Consider the following 11,323-nt stretch of genomic DNA (forward strand, 5'->3'; position numbering starts at 1 on the left):
AGGTTGACGTAGTTCCCCTAGGATTCCTAGTTTGCTGAGAGTATTTGTCATAAATGAGTATTGCTTTCTGCATCTATTGAGATGATTCTATGATTTCCTTCTGTATGTGGTAAATATGGTAAATTGTATTGATTGATTTCCCCCCTCCCAGAGATGTAATTGACATATAACATTTTGTAAGTTTAAGGTATACAACACAATGCTTTAGTATACATCTATTGCAGAAAGATTACCACAATAAGTGTAATTAACACATCCATCAGCTCATAGCGTTATAATTTTTGTGTGTGTGATAAGAACTTTGAGTATCTACTCTCAGCAACTTTGAGGTTTACAATGTGGTATTCGTAACTATAGTCACCATGCTATGCATCACATCTCCAGAATTTATTTATCTTACTGGAAGTTTGTACCTTTTAACCACCTTCACCCATTTCTCCCAGCCCCTAACTCCTGCTTCTGGCAACCAAAAATCTGTTCTGTTTATGTTTTTATGGAACCTGGACTGGATCACCCCATGGAAGAACCAAGTGGCGCTCGGAGGTCTTGGAGGATAGGAGGTTTATTTAATGCCAGCAGGCTCAGAGGAGAGTGGTCTCCAAAGGTCTGAGCCCTGAGCACAAACAAAGGGGGCAATTTATACACTTCTGCTTCCACATACTTGGCACTTTTGGCGCGTGTGCGAAGCAGAGCAGGGAGAAGAACCCGGAAGAGCCCCAGGGCAAAGACTGGGACTCTCTCATTGGCTCGGTCGGCCGTCTTAGGACACAGATTTTCCTTATTAATATGAGTTTGGTTTTTTTAGATTCCACATATACGTGAAATCACATAGTATTTTTCTTTCCCTGTCTGACTTACTTCCCCTAGCATAATGCCCTCAAGTTTTATCCACCTTATCACAGATAGCAGTATTTCCTTCTTTTTTATAACTTAATAATAGTCCATTGTACATATATGCCACATTTTCTTTACCCATTCATCCACTGATGAGCACTTAAGTCATTTCTATATCTTAGTTTTTGTTTTGTTGTTGTTTTTATTGTTGTTGGAGACCCATTTAATGTGGACGCTCCAGGCCTGGGTAGAGTGGGGAGTGCCCCACATTTGGGCAGGCAGGCAAGGTAGGTGGGTCTCAGGCCCATACCTGACCCCAGGAAGGGATGCCGGGTGGTTGGGACTGGCCCAAGCATGCCAAGGGGAGTACCAGAAGGGTGGCCCAGGCAGGCAGACCCACCAGGGCACCTGTAGGCCAGCCCTTGAGAAGGTATCTAAGCCAGGTGGTGAGTCCCCAGGCCAGAGCCTTGCCCAGGGAGCAGGGTTGGGGCTGGTTGGGGGCTCTCAGAGTCTAGGGATTGGCACTAGGGGCCTCCCCGAGCTGCTGCTGGAACACAAGGTGTGTCTACTGGTTGTACTCAAGCAGCTCCTGGAGGTGGGTGTGGACGTGGTCATTCTTCTCCTCCAGGTGTTCTAGACAGGAGTTGATCTAGTCCAACATGGAGTTGATGGCAGCATATTCTGCTTCCCTGAAGCTGACATCCCCACCTTCATTGCCTGCCTTCACTGGCATGCCCAAGTCCCCATTGGGGCCTGACACTGCAGCCTTCCACACCACAAGGGCCTCCCAGTGATGGAACGTGAGACCCTGGTGCCCACAGCCAGTGTGGGGCAGAAGGTGGAGGTGATGGATTCATATCTTAGTTATTGTAAATAATGCTGCAATGAACATTGAGGTACAGATTCTTTTTGAGTTAGTGTTTTTATTTTCTTTGGCTTAATCACCAGAAGTGGGATTGCTGGTGTGTATGGTTATTCTATTTTGAATTTTTTGAAGGAACTCCTTTACATTTTCACCAAAGTACACAAGCATTCTCTTTTCTCTACATCCTTGCCAATGCTTGTTGTTTCTTGTCTTTTTGATAATAGCCATTCTAACTGGTGTGAGATGATACCTCACTGTGGTTTCAATTTACATTTCCTCGATGATGAGTGATGTTGAGTAGCTTCTCATGTACCTGTTGGCCATCTATATGTCTTCTTTAGAAAGAGTCTATTCAGATTTTCTGCCTATTTTTTAATGAGATTGTTTTAGTAAGTCCTGTGAATCCTTAAATATTTTGGATCTTAATTCCCTTATCAGATACATACTTTATAAATATTTTTTCCCATTCAACAGGTTACCTTTTCATTTTGTTAATGGTTACCTTTGCTGTGCAGAAGCTTTTTAGTTTAATGCAGTCCCACCTGTTTATTTTATTTAAAGATTTATTTATTTTAGAAAGAGAGAGCCTGCACATTCATGCATGAGCAGGGGAAGGGGCAGAGGGAGAGAGAGAAGCAGACTCCCCACTGAGCACAGAGACCGATGGGGGTCTTGACCTCACCACACTGAGATCTTGACCTCAGTCGAAATCAAGAGTTGGACGCCCAACTAATTGAGCCGCCCAGGCGCCGCGTATCTGTTTATTTTTGCTTTTGTTGCTTTTGGTGTCAAATCCAAAAATTTATCAAGACCAGTGCCAAGGAGCTTACAACCTGTTTTCTTCTAGGAGTTTTATGGTTTCATGTCTTACATTTAAGTGCTTAATCCATTTGAGTTAATTTTTGTATATGGTATAAGATAGTGGTCCAGTTTCATTCCTTTGCATGTGGCTGTCCAGTTTTCCTACACCATTTATTGAAGTCTATCCTTTTCCCATTGTATATTCTTGGCTCCTTTGTCATAAATTAATTGTCTGTGTATGGGTTTATTTCTGGGCTCTGCTCTGTTCCATTGTTCTGTGTGTCTGTTTCTATGACAATACCATACTGTTTTGATTACTGTACCTTTATAATATAGTTTGAAATTAGTGAACACGATGCTTCCAGCTTTGTTCTTCTTTCTCAAGATTGCTTTGGCTATTCAGTATCTTCTGTGGCTCCATACAAACTTTAGGGTTGTTTGTTCTAGTTCTGTAAAAAAACAAAACAAAACACAACAAAACCCACAAGATTTTTTAAAAGAATTACATTGAATCTGGATTGCTTTGGGTAGTATGGACATTTAAAAAAATATCAATTCCTTCAATCCATGAACATAGAAGTTCTTTCCATTCATTTGTGTCATCTTTAATTTCTTTCATCAATGTCTTATAACTACATACAACTATATGTAACTCTAACTCCATGTACATGTTTTTCATCTCCTTGATTAAATTTATTCCTAGATGTTTTATTCTCTTTAATGCAATTATAAAATAGATTGGTTTCATGATTGCTCTTTCAGATATTGTATTTGTGTATAAAAACACAACTGAGTTTTATATATTTATTTTATACCCTTCAACTTTACTGAATTTGCTGATAAGTTCTAACAGGTTTTTGGTGGAGTCTTTCAGGGTATTTTATATAGTACCATGTCATCTAAATAGTGACAGTTTTATTTCCTTTTCAATTTGGATGCTTTTTATTTCTTTTTTCTTGCCTGACTGCTCTGGCTATGACTTCTGATACTATGTTGAATAAAAGTGAAGAAAATGGGCACTTTGTTTTGTTTCTGATCTTAGAAGAAAAGCTTTTTACCACTGAGTATGACATTGGCTCTGGACTTGTCATTGATGGCCTTTGTTATGTTGAGGTATGTTCCCTCTATATCCAGATTATTGAGAGTTTTTATCATAAATGGATGTTGAATTTTGTCAAATGCTTTTCTGTATCTATTGAGATGATTATATGATTTTTGTCCTGGATTTTGTCAGTGTGGTCTATCATATTTATTTATTTATTTATTTATTTATTTATTTATTTATTTATTTTAAAGATTTTATTTATTTATTTGACAGAGAGATAGAGCCAGAGAGCACAAGTGGAGAGAATGGCAAAGGGAGAGGGAGAAGCAGACTCCCCACTCGAGCAGGGAGCCCGATGCGGGGCCCAATCCCAGGACCCTGGGATCATGACCTGAGTTGAAGGCAGACGCTTAACCATCTGAGCCACCCAGGTGCCCCTATCACATTTATTGATTTGCAGATGTTGAACCATCCTTGCATGTCTGGAATAAATTCCCCATGATCATGGTATATGATATTTTTAATGTATTGTTGAATTTGGTTTGCTGATACTTTGTTGAGGATTTTTGCATCTGTGTCCATCAGAGATACTGACCTGTACTTTCTTTCCTTGTGATATCCTTGTCTGGTTTTGGTATCATGGTAATGCTGACTGTGTAAAATGAGTTTGGAAGTGTCCACTGCTCTTCTGTTTTTTGGAAAAGTTTGAGGAGGAGTGAGTGGTCTTAATTCTTTTTTGAATATTTGGTAGAATTCACCAGTGAAGCTCTCTGGTCCGAGACTCTCTGATCCTAGACTTTTGTAAGTAGGGAGTTTTAAAATGATTGATTCAATCTCCTTAGCAGTGATCTATCTGTTCAGATTTTCTTTTTTTTTCTTTTTTTTTTTTTTTAAGATTTTATTTATTTATTTGAGAGAGAGAGAATGAGAGAGAACACATGAGAGGGGATAGGGTCAGAGGGCAAAACAGACTCCCTGCCAAGCAGGGAGCCCGATGCGGGACTCGATCCAGGGACTCCAGGATCATGACCTGAGCCGAAGGCAGTTGCTTAACCAACTGAGCCACCCAGGCGCCCTGTTCAGATTTTCTATTTTCTTTATGATTCATCTTGGGGGTGTGGTTCTAGGAATTTAATCATTTTTTCTTTGTTCAGTTTGTTGGCATATAATTGTTCATAGTGATCTCTTATGATCCTTTGTATTTCTGTGGTATTAGCTGTAATGTCTCCTCTTTCATTTCTAATTTTATTTGAGCCTTCTCCCCTTGTTTTTTCATAGTGAATCTAGCTGAAGTTTTGTCAATTTTGTTTATCTTTTTGTTTATCTTTTCAAAGAAGCAGCTCTTGGTTTAATCTTTTCTATTGTCTGTTTAGTCTCTCTTGCATTTATTTCTGCTCTTTGTTATTTCCTTCCTCCTATTAACTTTGGGCTTTGTTCTTTTTCTGAGTTTCTTGAGGTAGGCATTTATTGCTGTTAACTTACGTCTTAGAACCGCTGTTGCTGCTCCCATGTATTTTGGTGTGCTATATTTCTCTTCTTGTTTGCCTTAAGGTATTTTCTTTATTTTGCTTTTGATTTCTTCATTGACCCATTCTTGTTCAGTAGCATGTTGTTTAGTCTCCACATATTTGTGAATTTTTCCCATTTTCTCCTAGTAATTGGTTTCTAGCTTCATATCATTGTGGTCAGAAAAGATGCTTGATCATTTCTGTCGTCTTAAATTTGTTAAGACTTGTTTTGTGACCTAATATATGACTACCCTGGAGACTGTCCATGTGCACATTAGAAGAATATGTGTTCTGGTGCTTTGGGGTAGAATGTTCTTTATGTATTTCTTAAGTTCATCTCATTTAAAGTGTTGTTTAAAGCCAGTGTTTCTTTATTTTCTGTCTGGATGATCTTTCTAGGAATGTAAGTAGTATATTAAAGTCCCCTACTTTATTGCATTGCTCCTCTATTTCTCCCTTTAGGTCTGTTAATACTTACTTTGTATATTTAGGTGCTTCTATGTTGGGTGCATAATTGTTTACAAACGTTGTATCCTCTTGTTGGGTTGACCCATTTATCAATAGGTGATGCCCTTTTTTATTATTGGTCTTTGTTATAAAGTATTTTGCCGATATAAATATAGCTACCTCAGCTTTCTTTTGGCTTCCATTTTCATGGAATATCTTTTTCCATTCCTTCCCTTTCAGTCTATGTGTGGCCTTATGTCTAAATTGAGTTTCTTGTGGGCAGTATATAGATGGGTCTCCTTTTTTTTTTTTTAATCCATTCATTCTGTGTCTTTGAGTGGGGAATTTAGTCCATTTATATTTAAAGTAATTATTGATAGGTATGTACCTATTGCCATTTTGTTAATTGTTTTCCAGCTATTCTATAGTTCCTGTTTCTATTTTCTTCTCCTGTTCTTTTCCCTTGTGACTTAATGACTTTCTTTAGTGATATGCGTAGATTCATTTCTTACTATCTTTGCACATCTACTATAGGTTTTTGCTTGGTGATTACCATGAAACTTATGGTAAGTTGTCTCTGATGTCACATTTTATACCTTTTTATTTGTGTATCCCAAACTAAGTATTATATTTACAATTATTTTTATTACTTTTATCTTTTAACCTCATATTAGTTTTATAAGTGATAGGTGCACTACCCTTACTATATATTTTCCTTTACCAGTGAGATTCATACTTTTATGTGTGAATTCCTATTGTTAATTAGCATCCTTTTGTTTCAGCTTAAAGAAGACCCTTTCACATTCCTCATAAGGCTGGTATAATGGTGCTGGACTCCTTCACTTTTCTGAGGTGTTGTCTTATTCTTTTATTTGAAACATATTTCTCTGTTTCTTTATTTTGCTTTATTATCTGTATTGGTTTCCATGAGTTAGAGGAAACAGCCACATCTCCCAGTCTTGAAGAATTGGTCTTATGTATAAGATAAACCTTATTGTTCAACTCTCTGCCCTAGTTCTTAGTTGACTCTCAAACCTTTGTGATTGTACAAGCAGCCTATTTAATTTTTAGTAGCCCCTAGTAGTTGAAGGTATACTAAGACCAGTCAGTGTCCCAAAGGAGGGGGATTTCAGTCAGCACCTATATTTAGGCTGACTAGAAGCCAGACCTTCAGTCAACAGCTGTTAAAGTATGCAAATGTATACAGTCCTGTAGGACCACAAACATAAGCCCTGCTGGTTCTGAGAGCCAGGTGATCAGTAGTCGTCTCCTGGGAAGCAGTTTCTAAAAATGGGGCTTCAAAGAAGTGTACAAGCAACTTTCCATGAGGAACTGATGAATTGGAGAGAGGCAGAGGAAGGCAAAGATGGTGTCCCCTGATCTGCATTCCCTGAGAGCACCTATGTAGGCTCTAGGTGTGTGCCAATCTTGAAACCTTCCCCTAAGGCCAAAGCTCTAGGACTAGCAAGTAGACTTCTCAGAAAGATTGGGGATGTGTTTCACTCTGCTCTCCATGCTGTGCCTTGGGAATAGTAGCCTGCCAAGAACTGTCTCTTCAACTGTTACAGTCCTGAGAAACCAGGAATACCAGACCCCTGGCCACCAGAGCCTGGTGATCAAGGAGTATCTCCTGGACTGCAGCCACAAACACCAGATGCAAAATTGGTGTTCTGGAGTGCAATGGAATGAGAATGTGGAGATAGCACCCACCCTCCAAGGTGTCAGGAAAGGTTTTACTGTCAGCCCATGGGCGTGTTTTCAGATAGAAGCCTGCCCATAAGACTGAAGCTGTGATGGATAAATTAAACATCTCCTGGGTCTGTTTCTTCTTGCTGTGTCCTGGGGTGGTAGCTGTTTAAGAACCCTTTCTCCATTCAGTTACAGTCCTGTTGGACCCATAAGCATAAGCTGCACTGGGTCCCTAGGGCCGGGCAATGTAAAGTTCTTCCTTGGCAGCAGCTATAAAAATCAGGGCACCAAAAAAGGGTATAAGCTCCTTTCTGTAAGATCCCAGCAAGCTGGAGCTAGGCGGAAGAGACCACAGAGATTGCATCCACCAACCTCCTTTGTTCCCTTCAGTCCTCAGGGAGAAGCTCTGGGTTTTGAGTTCCTTTTCAACTTTGGTTCACTCTGCCAGGGGTGGAGTTTATGGTGAGATTGTGCCTCAGACTTTTAATACCTTCTCTGATGTTTGCTCAGTGTGGAAGGGTTTGTTTTCTCTCTTTTTTGCTCAATGTGAAAGGGTTGCACCACCAGTTTGTTTTTCTCTTTTCTTCCTTTCCCTTTCTTTTCCTTTTCCTTTCTTTCAGAAATTGTTCCATATATAGCTGTAGACTCAGTGTGTCCATGTAAGGAGGTGAGTTCAGGATCTTCCTATATCACCACCTTGAACCAGACTCCCATACTCTTTTGATTATTTTAACTTTGTAATATAGTTTGAAATCAGTATGATGCCTCAGCTTTTTTTCTTTCTTAGGATTGCTTTGGCTATTCAGAGTCTTTCTGTGGTACCATGCAAATTTTAGGATTTTTTTTTTATATTTCTGTAAAACATGCCATTGGAATCTTGTTAGGGATTGTACTGAATCTGTAGATGACTTTGGATAATATAGACATTGCAACAATAATTCTTCCAATCCATGAACCACAGGATATATTTCCATTTATTTGGATCTTCAATTTCTTTTTTTAAATTTTATTTTATTATGTTAATCACCATACATTACATCATTAGTTTTTTTTAAATTTTTTATTGTTATGTTAATCCCCATACATTACATCATTAGTTTTTGATGTAGTGTTCCATGATTCATTGTTTGCGTATAACAGCCAGTGCTCCATGCAGAACGTGCCCTCTTTAATACCCATCACCAGGCTAACCCATCCTCCCACTCCCCTCCCCTCTAGAACCCTCAGTTTGTTTCTCAGAGTCCATAGTCTCTCATGGTTCGTCTCCCCCTCTAATTTCCCCCCCTTCATTTTACCCTTCCTACTATCTTCTTCTTTTTTTTTTAACATATAATGTATTATTTGTTTCAGAGGTACAGGTCTGTGATTCATGTCTTCAGTTTCTTTCCTCAATGTCTGATGGTTATCAGTGTACAGATCTTTTACCTTTTTGGTTAAATTTATCCCTAAATATGTTACGGTTTTTAATGCTATTGTTATGGGATTATTTCTTTTTCAGATAATTTGTTGTTAGTGTATAGAAATGCTACTGATCTGTACCCCTGAAACAAATAATACATTATATGCTAATTAAAAAAAAAAAAAGAAATGCTACTGATTTGTGCATGTTGATTTTGTATTCTGTAACTTTACTGAATTCACTGATTAGATCTAACAGTTTTGGTTGAGTCATTAGGATTTTCTATAAGTCTTCTGTAAAGGGACAATTTTGCTTTTTCCTTTTTGATATTGATGCCTTTTATATATATATATATATATATATATTTTTTTTTTTTTTTTTTTTTTGCCTGATTGCTCTGGCTAGAACTTCCAGTACTGTGTTGAATAGGAGTAGTGAGAGTGGGCATTCTTTTCTTGTTCCTGGTCTTAGAGGAAAAGTTTTTAACCTTTCAGAATTGAGTATGATGTTAGCTGTGGACTTGTCATATATGGCTTTTATTATGCTGAGATACATTCCTTCCTTCTATACTCAGTTTGTTAAGAGTTTTTAAAAAGAATGGATGCTGAATTTTGTCAGATGCTTTTTCTGCATCTATTGAGGTGATCATATAATTAATATGATATATCACATTTATTGATTTGCATATGTTATACCATCCTTGTATTCCAGGAATGAATCCCACTTGATCATGGTATATGATTCTTTTAATGTGCTGATTGATTTTTGAAAGTTTATCAAGCCTTATATTCCTGGTACAAACCTCACTTGGATATAATGCATCTTTTTCATATATTGCTGGGTTCTATTTCCTAGTATTAAAGATTTTTGCATCTCTTTGCACAAGGATTCTTGGTCTATATGGGTTTTTTTGTTTTCTTATAATGTGTTTGGTTCCTGATTTTTTTTAATGTTATTTGATTTTTTTTATTATGTTAATCACTATACATTACATCATTAGTTTTTTTTAAATTTTTTTTATTTTTATTTTTATTTTTATTCTTATGTTAATCCCCATACATTACATCATTAGTTCTAGATGAAGTGTTCCATGATTCATTGTTTGTGCATAACACCCAGTGCTCCATGCAGAATGTGCCCTCTTTAATACCCATCACCAGGCTAACCCATCCTCCCACCCCCCTCTCCTCTAGAATCCTCAATTTGTTTTTCAGAGTCCATAGTCTCTCATGGTTCGTCTCCCTCTCCAATTCCCCCCCCCTTCATTCTTCCCCTCCTGCTATCTTCTTTTTTTTTTTTTTTAACATATAATGTATTATTTGCTTCAGAGGTACAGATCTGTGATTCAACAGTCTTGCACAATTCATAGTGCTCACCATAGCACATACCCTCCCCAGTGTCTATCACCCAGCCACCCCATCCCTCCCACCCCACCCCCCACTCCAGCAACCCTCAGTTTGTTTCCTGAGATTAAGAATTCCTCATATCAGTGAGGTCATATGATACATGTCTTTCTCTGATTGACTTATTTCGCTCAGCATAATACCCTCCAGTTTCATCCATGTCATTGCAAATGGCAAGATTTCATTCTTTTTGATGGCTGCATAATATTCCATTGTATATATATACACCACATCTTCTTTATCCATTCATCTGTCGATGGACATCTTGGCTCTTTCCACAGTTTGGCTATTGTGGACATTGCTGCTATAAACATCAGGGTGCACGTACCCCTTTAGATCCCTACATTTGTATCTTTGGGGTAAATACCCAGTAGTGCAATTGCTGGATTGTATGGTAGCTCTACTTTCAACTTTTTGAAGAACCTCCATACTGTTTTCCAGAGTGGCTGCACCAGCTTGCAGTCCCACCAGCAGTGTAGGAGGGTTCCCCTTTCTCCGCATCCCCGCCAACATCTGTCATTTCCTGACTTGTTAATTTTAGCCATTCTGACTGGTGTCAGGTGATATCTCATTGAGGTTTTGATTTGGATTTCCCTGATGCCGAGCGATGTTGAGCACTTTTTCATGTGTCTGTTGGCCATTTGGATGTCTTTTTTGGAAAAATGTCTGTTCATGTCTTCTGCCCATTTCTTGATTGGATCATTTGTTCTTTGGGTGTTGAGTTTGATGAGTTCTTTGTAGATTTTGGACACTAGCCCTTTATCTGATATGTCATTTGCAAATATCTTCTCCCATTCTGTCGGTTGTCTTTTGGTTTTGTTGACTGTTTCTTTTGCTGTGCAAAAGCTTTTTATCTTGATGAGGTCCCAATAGTTCATTTTTGCCCTTGCTTACCTTGCCTTTGGCGATGTTTCTAGGAAGAAGTTGCTGCGGCTGAGGTAGAAGAGGTTGCTGCCTGTGTTCTCCTTTAGGATGTTGATGGACTCCTGTCTCACATTGAGGTCTTTCAACCATTTGGAGTCTATTTTTGTGTGTGGTGTAAGGAAATGGTCCAGTTTCATTCTTCTGCATGTGACCGATTTTCCCAACACCATTTGTTGAAGAGACTGTCTTTTTTCCATTGGACATTCTTTCCTGCTTTGTCAAAGATGAGTTGACCATAGAGTTGAGGGTCCATTTCTGGGCTCTCTATTCTGTTCCATTGATCTATGTGTCTGTTTTTGTGCCAGTACCATACTGTCTTGATGATGACAACTTTGTAATAGAGCTTGAAGTCCGGAATTGTGATGCTGCCAGCTTTGCTTTTCTTTTTCAACATTCCTCTGGCTATGC

The 11,323-nt window shown here is 38.5% G+C and overlaps 1 pseudogene; it reads right to left on the bottom strand.

The window, feature by feature from the left end:
- Window positions 1–322: 322 nt before the first annotated feature.
- The window catches only part of LOC118020551, a 28,152-nt pseudogene continuing 17,151 nt past the window's right edge, over window positions 323–11,323 (bottom strand).

The sequence above is a fragment of the Mirounga leonina genome, unplaced genomic scaffold, assembly GCF_011800145.1.
Source record: "Mirounga leonina isolate KUSES-001 unplaced genomic scaffold, KU_Mleo_1.0 Mir_174, whole genome shotgun sequence".
In the NCBI taxonomy this organism is placed as follows: domain Eukaryota; kingdom Metazoa; phylum Chordata; class Mammalia; order Carnivora; family Phocidae; genus Mirounga; species Mirounga leonina.